Below are 18702 nucleotides of genomic sequence, written 5' to 3' on the forward strand. Positions count from 1 at the left end.
TTTTTTCTTATCAAATTTAGTTTTTAAAGAAAAATGTAGACTCTGTAACACAGTATAATACTCTAACAGTTGTTTAACCATAATTGTATAAACCCCAATTTTTAAGACTAATTGTTCTAAAGAAAAAAACTTAATAGACACAAAGTTAAGAGTAAATTAGTGTTTCTAAGAAATCCTTGCCATTTAACCATGTCATTTTACCATATAGATTAAACTTTGGTTTATATCAGAACATTAGTATTTCACTTTAGGAAAAACCTTAAATAGCTTTAGCTGTTTCACATACATACAACCAACTTAGTTACACGCAAACTTGTTGAAACTTGCCCTTTACGTACACAGACTTTCTTAGCACTTACTTAGACCCTCATGTATTTCATCACACAGAAACATTTCCTTTTCCCTTTTACTAAATATATTTCCATACCCAGAACCTTTTATTTTCTCTTTCCTATCTGTTGACCCTTTTTTGTTCATATTCTGAAACAACTCTTATGAAATTTCTGAATTTAGATAAATTGCTCTATTTTAATAAGATTAAATATTTTGTTGTTTATAGTACTCTAATTGAAACGCAGTTGAAACTTTTGGGACCCTTTGTACATAGAATTGCACTTGTTAGGACATAACTCTTAGTAACCTTGTTTTTAGTTCAGTGATGACACAAAGCAAGTTTAAACCCTTTTATTTACCAACCTATAAAAACACCAATAATGTTTAAGTATGATACCCCATGGAATTTAAAGAGTTAAGAGTACTTGATGTTATTTAACAATTAGCATTTTAACTTTGAAAATTAATCAGATGTCTCTACAAACACATTTGAGTAATCCCATACATGTTAACTCTAATTCACTTATTCTGTAAAAACCAAGAAAGCAGGCAAGTGTCCTGAACAGTATTTGCTATCTCTTTCCTGTTGAAGGAAAGTCCTAGAAACAATTGATATTAGACATTTTATTAACATCAATATTTTATTAGATTGACCACCTAGAGACTTGCGAGTTATTTTCAAAGACATTTTACTTTCATTAGTTTACCCAATTTGAATTGAACCTTTAAATCACGTGAATTAAAAGTATTTGGATCCATTTTTAAATTTTAATTTTAGGAGCGCTCAGTTTTGATACAGACAACACCAGACAGCACGACATACAAATAACACAAAATCAAAGGCCTTGTAACTTTATAGGTGAATCTCCATTGCAATGTAACAGATGTTCAAAAGCTGTAGTTGAATAAAAAAATAGAACTTATCAAAAAAATCATGAGCTCAAAAAATATATAGAATTAAAAAAAAACAAGAGTCCTGGAAAAATGATACGGCCGTTAATTACTTTAGTAAGGCACCATAAAATTTACTGTTGCTGGAGTTTAGGTAAGGCTCTTTTTTTACCTTTTTTTCTTTGGGTTTGAGACCGGTCTCCTACTGAGCCTTTGGGCTTCTTTTATTTACATTTCAATGTAAGCCTTGACTGAGATCTGGAAGGACCTAACAGATTTGAATAGAAACCTTGTGCCTAAGGTACTTTAGCCATCTCATCAGTACAGGTTGGATGTCAAAGAAAATTATGAGACCTTATTTTCCATTTCTTTTGAGAATGAAGCTACTTTGCTAAGTTCCTCACTGAGATATGCCATTGGTTATTGAGTTGCCTATGGCTGCCTATCCAGGATTTATTTTCCCCTTTTGTGACAAACAGGTTAAATCTTGCTTCATAGGTAAGCTGAGGACAGGAGCTTGAAGTAAGGCCCCTTCCTGGGGCAGAATATTGTCCTATAGTGGTTATTTTCTGTAGTATTGAACCTGTTGATGACATAATTAAGCTTTATTTTCTGAGATCTTATAATTCCTATTAGCTAAGAAGTTTAGGAGTTCTGCAATGGCCTTTTGATATTCCTCCTGGGTGGAGGCACATAAAGTATGTACTTTACTTACTGGAGAACAATCACAGAATGTTTTATCTCTGAATTTTGTTAAGTCCTTAGCTAAGGTTTGTCCGGAACAGGTGAGGGCCATCTAAATCCTGAGGCAATACTGTCTAGGTTAGTTGAGATACAGTATCTGGTTACTCAAAGGCAAACAAATTGCTATTCAGAGTCTAGCATAAACAGGAAAAACCATCTTTTAAATCTAACAGTAAACCAAGCAGCAGTTGGAATCCAAGATAAAAGTGTATGAATTAAGAAATACAGGGTGGGGGAAATTACTGCTTCATTATTCTAAGGTCTTGGACTAGGCAGTTTGCTTTTAACTCCTAAATGGGCAAATTGCATGGGCTATTGCAAGGCATTAAAAGTTTCTATCAGTTTGAATGATCTTTAATAAGTCCTTTTTCTTGCCTATATGTTCCCTTTTTTCTTTTGATGTCTATTAAAAAACAGAAGATGCAAGCTGGAGAAGATCATCTGAGGATTGATCAGGGCCACGTGCCAATTTTGAAATTTCCTCTAAATATTTGGGGCTGACTAAATGATAAATTTATACTTTAAAAGTAGGTGGCCCTTTATGGATTCAGGATTCAGAGTGGTGTGCTTTCTTATTGCTTTCCTAAGTCTCTCCATGAAAATAGCAGGATTTTCGTGAAGGCTGCATAATAGTTTTTTTATGCATCCTACTCATTATTTGAATCCCAGTTAGGATGGTTTCTGGGAACTGCCTGTTCTCTAGATGGTTAATAGCATAATTTTCCAGGTGAAGTCAAATACCTGGCGTAAGTTTTGTAACATCTCAATATTTATTAGGATCCTCCAAAAGCCTCCTTAAATTTATTTTTGCCTATCTTAAGTTGGGAGGGTTCCCTCAATTTTCCTCCCTTAGTGGGCGATTCCTCAAGACTTTCTCCTCTCATGGTAGAGATTATTGCTGTCAAGCATGGTAACATATGAAAGGCACTTTTCATTTGCAATTTAGCAGTATGCAGGCTAGTGGTGAACCTGGCAATACTGTTGAGAGAGAAGCTCCCATCTAAGTGAAGAAAAGAAAAATAGACCTCAGGCGCCCGTGCCGGAGACTATGTGCAGGGACGTCTCCCTAAGTTTGAGCTTCAATCCGGTCCAGAAAACCCGTCTCTCACTACCTGGCTTTGCCAAAGTATTTCTGGCCTCCTTCGGCAAAGTGCTGGGGCTCTAGTTTGCCCTGTGCTAGAGACCCTTGGAGGATTCAGACTTAAGGGCATTACTGCTTTCCTCCCTGCCACTATAAACTCCTAATTATGAAAAACGATGACAAAAGTAAAAAGTGTGCCTTTTGCCTATCTTCTTGCCCTGTAGACGAAAGGAATCTCCGGAGGGTGAGGGGACATCTATTGGTTGTTAGGCGTATAACGCCCTTTGCTTGGAGGGTCTCATGGGAGGGGTTTTTAAATGCCTCCCTCTTGCAGCTTAAAGAGAACACCATGAGTACATTTAAGCATGGGAACAGTAATGGGGAGACTCTAGATAGACTAGTGAAGGCTAACTATGTGAACAAAGGGAACCTGGGCATTTTCATACTAATCATCCCAGGCCTTAATCCTACAGCTTGAATTCCTAATGTCTGACCGGCAAGGGAAGGGGAGCATCCAGGAGGGAGTGGATTTGCGGGAGTGTTGTGCACTGTGCGGCCCATACGGAGGCAAAGGTGATTGACGCTTTCCCTCAGTGCCATTGTCTACCGATCAGCCTGGATACCCTTCAGGGCTGTCGGGAGGGGGAGTCTGGAGAAGGAACCTTTGGGGTCCACCCGAGAGTAGCCCGGGCCGAGAACCCCGCAGTTGCTCCAACCCTTCCTCCACCTCCACGCATCCTGGGCAGATCAGGACTAGGGACACTGTGTACTTGCGGCAATTGCGCTCCGGGCCTGGACAGAAAAGTAGGAAACGGCTTCAGCAGAGCCCCAACATGCCTGCAGAGCAGGGGATTGGAAACTTGCCTGGGCCGGGAAACCTCTCACCCGAGTCTTAAGGATGGCGGCTGCACTAACTGCATTTAAGTAGCCGACGGGTGCCCATTTTTCCCTCCAAAAATAAAGATACAGAAAGAAAGATGTACCTCAAACAGATGTGGGGTGCGTGGAGAGAGAAGCTTACTTACCTTGGCGTAAATCTCGGTGGGACCTCCAAATCTGATACCGCCGTTTACCGGTGACGAGTTCTGCTTCTTCTAATGTTGAAGATTAAGCACTAGAGAAGCACGCCAAGGCAAGCATATTAAGCAGGTTTATTTAAAGGGAATAATACAGACTTCTCCCGGCAGGGAGAAGGGGGCCATGGCTGATGTTCTAAAGTCCCAAGAAGTGAGCACACCCTGCATCTTTTATAGGTTAAAGTCTCTTTTGTTCTCCAGTTCTCTCCCCCCTTATCTCTCTCTCCTTCCTGCCTACGTGACTAGGCCCGGTTTTGCATAAGTGAGAAGCCAAGGGCAGGGGGAGGGCCAAGGTGATTCAGGCAGGTAAGGGCCAGGGGGCATTAATTAGCATCTCCTTGCTTGCAGTCCTTGATAAAAGCAGGTAAATTTGGTAATCAATGGGCTCCCGAGATCTTTGACATTCCATTCTTCCAGGGACATTCCAACTTCCAAAGGCAGATGGCTTCATGGCTTCATTTCCTCGAATTGACCCGATTTTCTATTTCTACACTAACTACCTGTCCTTAATTCTGGCTTCAATCTCAGCCACCAGTTCTTTGCAATCCCACTGGAAGAATTTCAGATGAGTCCCACAGTGTAACAAGGAGGAGTTCATTAGCAAGATAGAGAATACAGATGTTCAGGACAGGGACTGAGTGGGCTGCTGCGGAGACGTCACCTCAGGCCATCCAGAGTCAAGGTTTCTTGAAGACTGAACTTGGAAACCCTCACCTCTGGAAGATGCAGATGCTGGCCCCCGGAAGTCCTGCTCCCTTTGACGTGGGAAGGGGGGCTCCAAGATAGAGTTAAAACTTGGGAAATTCTGGAAGTGAAAACCTGTTTGGAACCTGTGAAATTCCTAATGGACCCTTTTGTCCTAAGGCAGCCCTGCTCCCTTCTTAAGCTCTATTTCTCCCAGAGCTTTTGGAGATGGGACTTTTGAAACTCTGAGGTTTGGTCCATCTCCCCGGGAAGCCGGTTTTGAACAAAGCCCACTTCCATTACAGTTTGACTTTGAGTATTCCTGGAGTGGAGAGCATTATGACTTAGCTTCCTTCCTCCCCAGGCTGCTACTTGAGCTGCCCCAGAAGAGTTTCTTTGTCTTATTCCTGCTTTGATAAAGTTTTCAATTTTTTAATCATGAGCTCCAGTCCTGTGACCCTGGAGCTCCATGCAAGTTACTTCCCTCCACCGTCTTTCTTTAGACACTACTTCAAGGTGGGTGAACCCACCTAACATCCTAAGCCCAGAGAAGGATGCACGGTCTTGGCCTGTTAAGGAGGGCAGCAGTTTCCAACCCTTTACCACAGTGGTTCACTACTTAGGGTAATTCTTGAAAGGGTATCTAAAGCATCCATGGTATAGATCACAGGTTCAACTAGAGAACTGCTCTTCCCTGACTTTTCAGCAACTAGATCCAGGTCACTTCTCTGTGCTTCTGTACATGTGTTTTCCTCCAAACGTAGAAAAATGATTTACAGCCAAGCTACTCTTGGTGCTATAGGCCATAGCAAATGAAACATTCACAGATGTCAGGCTCATTTCCAGCCTTGCCCGCTTCTTTCCTTAGATCTTCCTTAGGTAAGCAATGTCATTTCCCAGAGACTCTGTTTTGTTTCATGAAGAGGAGTGATAATAGCACCCATCGCATGGAGATTATCCAACAAAAAGGTGGCGTACAAGTCCCAGAGCCCTGAGTTCTTCAGGCTAAGTGCATTATGTAACAGTAATTTCTTGGTGTGAACAGCTAGGTGGCATTTCGTTCTAGTCAGAGGGTGCCTCTAATATGAGACCTTGCTTTTCGAAACCTCAGTGTCATCCCCTCTAATGCTCTTACATTACAGATGAAAAAAAAGTATGATTCTGTGATGTCTTGCAACTGAGGCCAGTTAGGTTGTCTTTCTCCATGTCCCCAATTATAAATACCATGCACATGTAGGCATGCGTGCACTCTGCGAAGGTGAATATCAGGTTTAGCTTGCTTGAGGGAACTCCTAATCTTTGTTTTGCAAGAAGGTTGTGCCTATTAGTCCAAAGAAGTTCATTGAAAATAATAATTTTAATTGCTTTTTATTGTATTTAACTTATGAAAAAAGCTATCACTATACATGGATGTGTATAATGTATGCATATAGGTAGTCATGGCATCATTTTTATTTTGGTAAGAGTGCTTATAAAAATCAGCCAAGACTTTTGCGTGTAACTCCAGATGTTTGGATTAGCCCTAACTCTACGTTTGTGGTGGGCTGAATCTTCTCGTCATGACATGTTGTATGTGGACTGGGGGCTCTCTCTGCATTCAGTGTTCCATTTATACACAGTAGGTCAACACAGAGCCCCCTCCTGTTGACAGATCTAGCAGAAATAATTGAACCCGTGGTGATCTTCATCTAACTTTCCCTCCCTCCCAGAAACACTTGCTTCAGAAAACATGCCTTCTCTAAAAGGCTTAGATATGATTCCTATAGGCCCCCCCTTGTTTATCTATGGTGAGTGACAGACCCTCCAGATTCCCATGTTTTGTCTCTTCAGGTTCCTCTCTTTCCCCCAGGTCCTGGAGCCTGGGCCCATCCTTGATCATTGTCAAACAAAATGGCCATTGTTAGTGGATCATTCTGAGAATTAGTTGACCGCAAGAGAAAACATTTCTTGGTTGAATCTCAATACCAGCTGATCCCAGGCCCCAAACACCCAATTATTCCTTGCTTTGATCTCTTCATCTCTGACACACTTGCAAATTTTATAGTAGAAATGTCCTTCCTGTTGTGATAGACTCTTTCCCTTCTGGGACAGGTCCTCTCTCTCTGATGGGATGGTCTCCCTTCCCTATTGCAATGGTCTTTGCAACCTATTGTAATATTCTTTCCAAATAAAGTCTCCCCTCACCCAAGTACAGATTTGTTTTTATTTAACATTTCCATTTACTATTGAATGTCTACCCTAGTCCATAAACTGTTAACCTGTGATTTTTTTCATTGTTCATTTTATACTTATTATGTATGCATCATTGACCATCTTTCATTAGTCTAGGTCTTATTTTATTAAGTATGAAATAAAAGTGCTTGATAGTGGTTACCATAGATATGGGGAGTAGGAGAGAAAAGGGGGAGATAGAGACTAAAAAAATGCAAAAGAGCATATATGTAGGATGAAGGAATCTAGAGATCTAATTTATGACTGAGGACTAAAATTAATAAAATTGTACTATGAATTTTTTTAAATTAGTAAAGATGTTAGTTGTTCTTACCAAAAGCCTAACTGTATGAAGTGATAGATATGTTAGCCTACTTTATTATAGTAACCATTGTAACATATATGTGTATGTATTTTATAACATCACATTGCTTAGCTCAAATATACACAATAAAATTCTTTTAAAAGTGTGAAAATAAAGCTATTGGTGTGTGTGTGTGTGTGTGTGTGTGCGTGTGTGTGTCTTTCTTGTTTGTACTTCATGCAAGGTTGAGCCTTAATGAATGTGTTGCTTGATGATTGATTGATTTGTTTGTTTTCCTTTAAATATACTTAATTCATTAACTTGTAGCTCAAATATTTAATGATTATCACTTTTTTACAAGTGTAGAATAAACTGAATCATATGCCCTGATCTTTAAGAACATACAGTTTGTCTGAGGAGTGAAACAGTTTTGTCAGTTTATATCTACCTATCTATATGCACACAAATATTTATAAGTATATATAGTTTTACATATATGTATCTGTATACATATATAACTCAAATTATATATTTTTATATACATTTATATATAATATATTGTATAAAATATAAATATAAAATAAAATAACAATAAAATATAAAATAACTCATTGAGTGTTGAGAAAAAGGTAGCATGCTATGGGTAAAGGATTCCTGGAGGAGAAGGGATTTTCAGTGGACTCAGTGGAGCTGAGAGCAGAGCAGGGAGGAGGGCTGCCATGCTGATTAGGTGGAAAGAGGGAATTCAGACTCTAGGTAGCCCGGCTGGTGGGGATGCATCTAGGAGTGATTAAATAGAAATTCTGAGAATTTTGTGAAGTTTAGTTTGGAGAAGGGCTTGATTTTCCCTCAGCATACTTGTTACATAACTTATTGATTTGCTACAATGAATCATAATTATATCTAATGAATTACATATTGGATTTCACCAGGCTGAACATCACAGGGACTAAAATTGTGAGAAGAAATGGAGCTTTTTCTAAACAAGTTATGGTAACGACTGCTAGGAGTTTAGTTGTTATAGATATTCCACCTTATTGAAAAATTCATGAATGATACTTTCTCATATTTTGTTTTGATTAAGACTTGCCATGACATGACTCCTCCTGGTGAAGGAACAGTTGCAGTCCCTCTCCTGTGAGCTTCTCTCAGACCCTTTCTCTTTGGTCTCACCTTGCATGGTGAGATGAGTTTTCCAGAAGCTTTTTGGTGGTGCAGGATAAATGTCCTCTCTCACTCATCCGAATGGTCATAGCTGACACGGTAACAAAAGGCAGGTTAACAAGTTGAGAAGGATAAAAATTAATTTAGCCAAAGTTTTATGTGGCATGGGAGCTTTTGGAAATGAAGACCCATAACTGTTTTCTTGTGCTTGGGTTTGATGAAAAATGGGCAGCCGTGTAGAAATGTGATTGGACAGAAGTTTATACTCTATCCATAATGCATTCATTCCTCCCTCCTGAGCACAGGGCAGGACCCCTTCTGGATGGAGGGTCTTACAATCTACTATTAGACGAGGTAGGTCACAGAATTTCTTTAACGTAGTGTGAGGTTTGAATATGAAGTATCCTCAAAGACTCGTGTGTTCAAGGTTTGGTCCCAAATGCAGCCACGTTCAGAGGGAGGGATTTGGGAACGTGCTTACATCATGAGGGTCCTAATCTCATCAATGGATTAATCCATTGAGGAATTCATGACTGAATGGACTATTGGGGGTTGGAAAGTGTAGAAGGTAGAACCTAGTTGGGGGAAGAGGGTCTTCGGAGGTGTACCCGAGGGACGACATCTTGTTGATCAGGGACCATGAGATGTGAGTGGTGTGGACATGAGGCTACAAGAATAATTCTATGAAATGGACCCACTGTGCTGACCCCCACATACTTTCACTTTTAAAAAGCAATTTCTTTCAGCCCTGCCTGGCTTAAGTCCACAGGATATGTTACATTCCTCAGCAAACTGCCTGTTTTCTGCAGGAGAAGTGTAGGCCCTATAATGCCGAGGAGAAGAACACAAGTTACCCCAAAGCAGGGAACTTTTCTGACCCTTACACACACCAGATCCTAGAACTCAGGGAGGTAAGGATAATTCCCTTCAACCACAAAATCTGTAAGAATAGGTTTCAATTAGAACAGGTCAGCATGGGCCAAAGTGACCTAGAGTTGTCTTAGCAATGGGGACTTAAAAGTCTGATGTCATCCTGTTGTCAAAAGTCAGCTTCCCTGGGACCCCTAATAAAACTGGAGTACAGGGGAGGCACACTGTCTCTCTTCTCCCTGAGACAACCCCTCTCTCTCTTGAGCCTGTCCCCTTTTCTCTTTTCCCATCTCTTCTAATAAACTCATTCCTTTTATTCTGAGTGACATGTCTGAAATCTTTCTGACTTGATCACAAGAAGTGCAGTTTGAAGTGTCTCTGTGCTGCCTCAGTGTCTCAGCAGAGCCCAGCCCTGTAACATTGTCACCAGCCCCTTTCTCTCTGCTGTCTGGCTGCCATGAAGTGAGCAGCTCTGTTCTGCCATGTCTTCTCCACCATGATGATCTTCCTCTCTACAGACCCATAACAATGGAACCAGCTGTCCATATACTAAAGGCTTCAAAACTGGGAGCCAAAATAAATCTTTCCTTCTTCCAGTTGTTTTTCTCAGGTATCTTGTCTTAGCAACAAAAAACTAACACACACAGAAAGATGTGGAAGACTTAGACTCATAGTTCTAGGTTTTATGGCTTGCTTTGGGGGAGAGGGGTTCTAGTTTCTACGATTTACCTGGAGGAAGAGGAATTCTAGTTTTTATGACCTGACTTAGGGAAGCAAGAGAAGCAGAAGAAAGAAGTACAGAAAGTCAGAAAGATCTTGCTTCTGAGTCCCCTTCTTTCTGTTCAAAATATTCAGCAAGTCAAGTTCCCATTTTTTGGGGTATCATATTCTGAGCCCCAGGATCAATGTGCAGGATACTGAAAATCTGGATTGTTCCAGTTCAAAGACTGATCTACTGCTCAAAACTTTCCTTTACACTTTCTCTTATTACAGTCTTAGGACCTAGTTTTGACTTGGGGTACAATATTCCATTAGAAGATACTAAAGTTGACGGTGATTGTCCTTGTCCATGGATAGGAAAATAACCAAAAGTTTGTAGGGAAAGAATAGCCACTACCCCACATAAAACATAAACAAAAAGAAAACAACAAAAACACTGCTTGACAAGTAGCCTTTCGGTCTCAAGTATTTTCATTGTACCTCCATTATTTTTTTGGAGAAGTTATATCTAATTATTATTCTTTAAAAATAGCTCATGGCCAGCTAGAGTCACCTTCCTAAGGAGACCAGAGGAGTGAGTAATGAAAGCAGAGCCCTTAAAGCCCCGGCCTGATGTGGAACATAATTAGCACAGAACCCAGGCAGTTGTGATGGGCTGTTCTCAGAGCAGATGTTCCTCTTCCACCATCTCTGAGATGGCTTTGATTTTTGTGTTGGTTTAAGAAGCTTCTAAAGTCTGAATGATAGTTAAGTTTAGAGAAATGCTGTGTTTGACTGACACACCAAATCTTTTCCGATCCAGTGTGAAGCTCGTTCCGATTAATGATGTAGTCACCCTTTTGCTATGTGTGCACTGTGAAGAATTAAATGTGCACCTTAACTAGGGCATTTTTAACAGGCTCTAGAGGTTTTGGAGAGAAATGCAGCTTAATGTATTAGTCGTTGAAATTGTGGAGATTGTGTTAGTTTCAGCACCAACTCTTCCTGTGTGTTTGTGAGATGTGTGGGGACATTTCAGCTGCTCAAAGAGAGCCCATTCACTGTCTGTTTTGTTTGTTCTATATAGGGAAGTTGTAGCCTCTTCAGTCCTCCATTATCCAGATTCTAGAGACCAAGGCATGAATGATAGCAATTTAGTTATCACGGTCTATTTCCAGCAGAATTGTTTGTAGTTTAGCTCAAAATATCCATCTTCTTAATTTTAACTGGTTTTGCCAGTTGCCAGTTAAACCAGATTGCAAGTGAAAATGAATATCATCAACACACTTAAATATTTCTGTGCACGATACAAAGCAGACTGTAGATGATTATAGACTACTGGAAAATGTGTTTCCACAGAAACTTTCTTCTAAATTGCTAGGAGTGTGTTAGACTAGGAGATTACTCATAGCTGTGCACTAGAAGATTTGGTAAACTTAAAAGAAAATATTTTACCTTAAAAGTGCATAGTAAAGACAGCAATATTTTCTAAAGTGATGATTTGTATATTCCCTATAGTTTAAAAATAGCCATGTAACTATCATGGTGTACATGAACATAACATGGAATAGCTGGGTGATGATTTTAAATGAATCAAATCACTAGGCATTCAACACGACAGTACTGGTCACCCCAACTTGGTCTCCCTAAGCAATGGCCCTACTGTCTCCCTTGCATACTTTCCCCCTGGATTGTAGCTATAGCTACAGCTCTATTCCATTAGCCCCTTTATGATAAACTCAGAACTATCTTCTGATAATGCACTTTTCTTTGGGGGATCTAAGATTTACTGACTACATAATTAAGTCAGACTACATGACCCACTAATGGTTTACTTGTACCCACCAGCTTCTTGCAAAATGTTGTCCTATTTTTTTTTTTAACCACTTTCTACCCCTCTCTCTGTTAATAAGTTCACTAGCTATAGCTTACTACATATTCTAATGCCCTTCTCCTACCTGCCTCAACTTCATCTCTCGACTCCTCCTGTTTCTTGTTTCTGTAATGGTCTTTTCCTTCACATTTCTGTATCTTAATACCATATTATCATCCAGGGCCCACGTAAACACTACTTCTTCCAGAAAGGTTTTTCAGATACTCGTCTTGTTCCCACACATATGCATACCCTGGATGAGCCTTGGAATTTGTTCTGAAATGGCATTCACAATATTTGCCACTGCCTAGCATGATTACCCACCCATCAGAGCTGAGCTGGCTATGAATGTCTTGGTGGAACAGTCAGGCTGTCTTTAGTATATTTCAACTGGCTTTCCAGGTCATCTGGGGGAGTTCATGACATGTCCCTGTCGAGCATGTCTGTCCTCTGTGGTCCTGGAGCACTTGTGTGGAGCTCTGTCACAGCACTAGTCACGCGGGGGGCTAGCGTTCACACCGTGCCACTGTCTCCATGCTCTGCCGGGGAGAACACCTGCATATGTACATGCTCAGTAAAATTTGTTGACAAACCCATCAAATAATTTAAAAAAAATGAATAGAGGCCAAAGATCAGTCTTAATCATCTTTCCTTCACTGTCCATAGTAATTACCTCAATAAAAAGGCCCCCAAATGTTTGTTGTATTAAACTGGAGCTCTTGTGTTCTAATGAAGTCTTATTAATAATTTAATAGCAACAGTAATAATGATGATGATAATGATACTATCAATTATGCAACATGCACAATGTACCAGGCACTATACTGAGGCTTTTCTCTGTACCTTTTAATCCTCATGTCTGCCCTGAGGGTGGTTCTACCGTTTCCCCTTATTTGTGGAAGAGAACTGAAGCACAGAGAGATTAAATACCTTGTCTGGGGTCCTGCATCTCATCGGTGGCATGGCCAGGCTTCTGTCCTAGGTAGTCTGATTCCAAATCTAATGCTTTCTTGCTCTGAATTAATTTTAATGAAAGCACGTTTTGATCTAATGAACTTATGATATATATTCATTGTTTTCTCGTCCTAACCATCTCTCCTTCCCATTAGCCACTGAGACTCTGGCTCTGCCCCCAGTGCCCTTGGAACATTTTCAATCAAAAACTTGTAAATAACTGTCTTGGCACCAACAATCCATGCTTGAAATCCTCTTGCTAAGAACTGCAATTGTCGTCTTCACACTTAAACTACTTTTTTCCTGCCTTCCTGAAGTAACACTTTTCTGACTAAGTTTCTGTTTACCCTGTTATGGCTTCCAGCTGGGGATAAGCTGAAAAAGCCTGTCCCCCTTCATCCTGCCCAGGACATTCACTCCTCAGTGGTCTGTTTGTTCCTTGGGTTTCTTCCACCAGTAAACGAGGTTCCCAAGGTCTTCTGCTCTTAATTTCTCACTCACATTTCAGTACTAAGTCTCTAAAGCACATGGTGACTTTTCTTTCAAAATTATTTTTAAAAATCTAAAGAGTATCCCTCTCATCTTAACTCATAATCTCAAATAATAATCTCTTCATTTTATGAGCAGCATGACAGGGCCAATCTCTTTAACTGGAAAACATTAAAAATACCCCAATGGTAGTTTCTTTCATACTGAAAAAGAAAAATATAAACAGACATCTGTATGTGTTGTGGGTATCTTAAATCTATATACATATCTTAATCCTGTTTTTGCATTTTAAATTTATTCCTGTGAGTTTCTTTTCTCAATCTTTTGAGTCTGAACCTTCTTATCTCATGCTAGGGCTTGAAGCTGTTCCCCATCCCTACTAAAAAATAAAAAAGCATGTGTTGAGAACCAATCCCCAATGGAATAGTGTCGGCAGGTGGCACCTAGTTTTGGGTAAGGAGGCCAAGGTTGCTCCAACTTCACAAATTAATTAATGCCACTATCAAGAACAGAATTCATTATAAAAGGGTCCCCTTATTATCTCTCTCCCTTGTTCTGTCCCTGTCTTTTTTTCTTGCCATCTTTTTGCCCTTCTGTTATAGAATGATGCAGCGGGAAGGCACCTATCAGATGCAGCCCTTTGGTATTGGACTCGCCAGCCTCCAGAACCATCGGCCAATAAATTTGCTTATTGCAAATCACCCAGGCTATGGTATTCTGCTATAGCAACAGGAAATGAACCAGGACATTTCACAATTGGATAGTGACAGAAGTTTCCTGTATGACCTCTTCTTATTTCTTCCACTGTTCTAATCAACATCTACACACACCACACATAGGCACACACACTTTGAAGTAGTGATACCAAAATCTTAAGAAGGCTCATTGCTGGTGGTCAGAGGTCACAGATGATTTCATTTCTTCCTTTATTCTTTTCTATATTTTCCCAGTTTTCCAAAGTTTTTTTTTTTTTTTTTAAGAAAACATGCTCACTGTGGACTTGTGATCAATGTGGACTCTCATCCTTCCTCTGTGAACAGGGACCTGTGCAGGAGAGGTGGGATCGCTTGGAGCTGCCGTGGTATTTCCAGCGCTCAGCTGCTCTTTCCCTTCTTGCTCTGGTCTCTCTGAGACTGAATCAGCTCTTCTATGAATGTTTATGATGCTCAACCATCAAGTGCTTGAGATGGGGGGGCTGAGTGGCGATCAAAACCAGCCCCACTCTGTTTTCACGTTGCTGAAGAATTTTTCATCTTTACGTCTTCTCAGCTCGTAGCACTCAAGGGATCTCTCTAAACGGCTCTAAATGGCCAATTTTGATTTAGCATTTTTATCAGTCTACTGTACTAGGTTTGTCAAAAAAATAACTTAAACTTTACTGTCTCTAGTGAGGCAAGAGAAATACTTCAGACATTTGAAATTTTTAATTTTTAAGAAAAAAATTTATCTTAACATAATGCTACATATATTCCTGCTATATTATAAAGTAGTAATCACTTTAAAACCAAATAAGATACTGGATGTCTATAATAACATCAGTAATTAACAATAATGTATCCCTTCATATATTTCCTCATCTTAATATTTAAGGGTTTCTCATATCTGCACTGCTCTATTACAGGTATCATAATAGACTTTCTGAATTTCTGTATTTTATAATACTTGCTTTCTGTTAGACACTGAACACATGAGTTATGTCTAGTTTTGTGATTAGCAATTTTTAGGCCTTATCTCATTAATTTCTCATGTTAATGGCAGAAGGTACTTATTTTCGTTATCTCTATCCTGCATATGAAACTTATGCATATGTCTCAGAGACATAAGTTGCCTTTGTCAAGGTCCCACAGTAGGCAAGGGAAACTTGCCTCTGGAATCTGAGCTCTCAAGGACTGCCAGTCCAGTTTCAACCGCCACAATATGGATTCTGTGTTAAGAGATAGTATGCCTATTTTCACCCTAAGGGTCTGCCCCCAGGTCAGGTGAAGTCAAAATAACCTAGGAAATAACACCTTCTAAGCCTGTGGAAGCCAGCCCAGTGACCCCATTTCTTTTCAATCTTCTACCTGCTGTGTGTATTTCTCCATTGTCTTTCCCATCCAACCTCTTTAAATAAGTACAAGTGAATTCTGTTGTAGGTTACTCTCTTCTCCAAATTTGATTCTCAGAAAGAGGGCTCAGAACACATGAAGGAATTTTGGGGTTTCGTAGCTGAGTTAATTTGGGGAGAGGTAAGTTCAATTTCACACGCTGAGCTTTCTAAGGTAGAACTAGGTTACTCTAGTAAGAAACCTTCATTTTTTTTTTTCTTTTTTGAAGTTGCTATCAATGACATCCAATGTCACTGCATGATACTAATGTAAAGTGTCAGATTAAATCAAATAACTGTGTCTGTCTAATTGTTTTGCAAATGAACAACTGAAATCACTGACATTCAATGTAGCTTGACTTTATAGAGATTTAAATAGAAAAGTGATTCTCTGGAAGAGTGATCTTTCCACGTTTCCTGGCTACTTGTGCAACACAGAAAGTGCCTAGCTATTCATCTGCTTGACTTATTTGACCCAAATGAGGAAAATGGAAAAGACGTATATTCTTAGCTTGTGACACCACCACCTGTCACCTGTCACCTCCAGGTCAAGATCTTGAACTGCTCTGTAACATAAACTGAAAAGAAAATCAAAGGACTGTTACCTTCTGCAAAATGTCATTTTATTTAAAGCTTTACAACCAGTCTTGGATGGAGGCATCCAGCATGACTGGCAGCTGCACTGGGTGGTCTTCCTGGGGGCACTGAAATGAAATCCCAGCCTGCCATCACATTAAAATTATTGGGGCAGAGGATAGAGAGTCTTTAAATTATGATTTATTTTCCCTTCTGGTCACATGTAGTGTTCAATATCCTGATCTAGACTAAACACAGAGCTGTGTATATGGGTATGTGATATCGATTGTTAAAATATCAAAACACTCCTAACCAGCTAATAAATAATCAGTGCATTCAGTACCTTGAATATTCCCCTCCAATCAAAGACCTCCCTCAGGACCCCAGGAGATTCCTAAAACCAGCAAAAATGGAAAACTTGACAGGGCAGGATTCTTCCAGAACTCTGCACCAATGCCTAGACCTGTACCATTCTGTTGTTAAATATTTTAAACATTGCCTCTGAAGTGAGAAGTGGAAAACTTGGCAGGCTGGCTTTATACAGCATCAATTTAAGAAATACCCTTTTATTCTATGCTTTAGATCTTTTACAAAACTCTTGTGAAGGTTATTTGTTAGGGATCTGTGCAGTGTCTCATTACAAAAAATCAAGTGACAATATTTTTAAATTTGGGGGGAGGTATCTTTCTAGGACTGTAATTTATTTATCAAGGAAAAAAGCTTCTTGCTTCTTTTAATCAGGCAAAAGAAAGGCATGGCAATGTACTTCTCTTTTTGATTTGTGTATCAGGAATTCTAGCACTAAAATTAAGAGTGGAACAATAAAATCATACAAGTTACTTGATATGCCTCTTTTTCCTCCTAAATAATTTAATAATTTAAAAATTTTGTTTAATGTGATTGAATGTTAGAAGCTGCATCAAAAAAAAAAAAAATTGAAAAGTGTTGTTATAGGTGGGAAAGCCAAAATCATAGGTAAGAGAGCATGATGGTGATCTGCTGTGGTGAGTGCCTTGGTTCCAGGGGCTGCAGGGACCCCTCCACCCACTGTGCTTTCCTCAACCCTCCCATGCTCATGCAGCCTGTGCTTCCGAAGGCAGAGCTGAGCTTGGCCATTATTAAAATGGAGAGAGGTCAGATAATTGTTGGCAACCCATGCTCTCTACTCAGGAGTCGTCCTCTGAGGTTTGTGTGCCCCTTGAGTTGACCCAACTGAATATGAAGACTTGAAATTTTGAGATTAGTCAATAAATTAGGATTATTTTACAGTTTGTCTGATGTGTTGAGTTACTCCATTCAGGCAGATGCAGCTTTAGATATTTACTTAGTTCATGGACAATTATAATCTTTCCAATTGTTTTTTCCCCTTACCTTCCTCATTGCCATTTCACATGAGCGTGTCTAATTTTGTAGAATTAGTATGGGCCGAAAGAAGTTACATTTGAAACAGTTGTTTTTGCTAAAGGTGGTTTTAACACTACAAGAACTGAAAATTAAATGTTGAGAAGACTGATCAGAAGGAATGCAAGTTTTAAATTGTCAGTGCATATCGTTTTCTAGAACTTTCTTTTTCACCCTATATATCATAGATGATAGGCCAAAATGAAAACAAACCACTTATTACCTTCAATAGTCTGTGAATTCCATGCATTTGGAGACAATATACTTTTATTTTTATGATTACCATTCTTTGTTCAACGTATTATATATGATATGTACTCAGTGAATATTTACCCAATTTTATTTTGTTAAATTCTATGTGCGTGCTTAGCATATTGGAGAACAACTAGATCCTCTTCTTCATAATTTTTGTATGTTTTAACTATCTTGTTTAAAATTTTGCTATTCTGTCAATCAAATAATAATTCTTATTCATTTGCCCTGCCATTTCAGTTACTTGATTAATCAATAACATATTACTGTATTCTAGACACATTTTTAAAAGAATACATACATAAATAAGACATTTACTCTCAATAAATGTGATTGTCTTACACATAAGAAAACAGAGTTGTAAGTGAATATTTTTTCCATTTAATGAAATAAATTAAAATAGAAGTCTGAAAAAGTTTGATGGAAACAGAGGAGGGATTCATCAATTATGTACTCAGAAATTGAGGAACATCTTCACGGAGGTGTTGATGATAGCACTTTAACTAAATTGATGTGTATGAGTTTCCCAGGTGAAAGGAAGTGGGAAAAGACATTCCGGCAACAGTGACCACCTTGTTCAATATCTGTCTTCTTTAAGTACCATGGAGATGATGTTTATGTTGCATGGTAGAGAAGTGGCAGACAAGCTTGGAAAGTTGGGACAGATGCTATTATGAAGGACCTCCCATGCCACCCAAGGGACCTGGCGACTTAGTCTATAGGTGAAGGACAGTTAAAAGGGTGGTTGATCAAGCATCTGAGTTGCAATCATCAGTATATGTTGATATGAATGGACCAATGGAGAGCTGGGACGTACCTCACTTAGGTTTTTGTTCCCAACTCAGCTAACCTTTGGGCTCCTGTGTTGTCATGTCATGCTGTCACCCTACAAAAACCTGGGCACTCAAAAGATGGAAATAACATGTTCTTCAACGGTTAGGCTTATGTGACATCCGCTGAGAACTCTAAACTACCAATTGACGAAGATTATTCAGAGAGAAAAAGTTAAATCTA

This window comes from Sciurus carolinensis, chromosome 15, assembly GCF_902686445.1.
Source record: "Sciurus carolinensis chromosome 15, mSciCar1.2, whole genome shotgun sequence".
Lineage (NCBI taxonomy): Eukaryota > Metazoa > Chordata > Mammalia > Rodentia > Sciuridae > Sciurus > Sciurus carolinensis.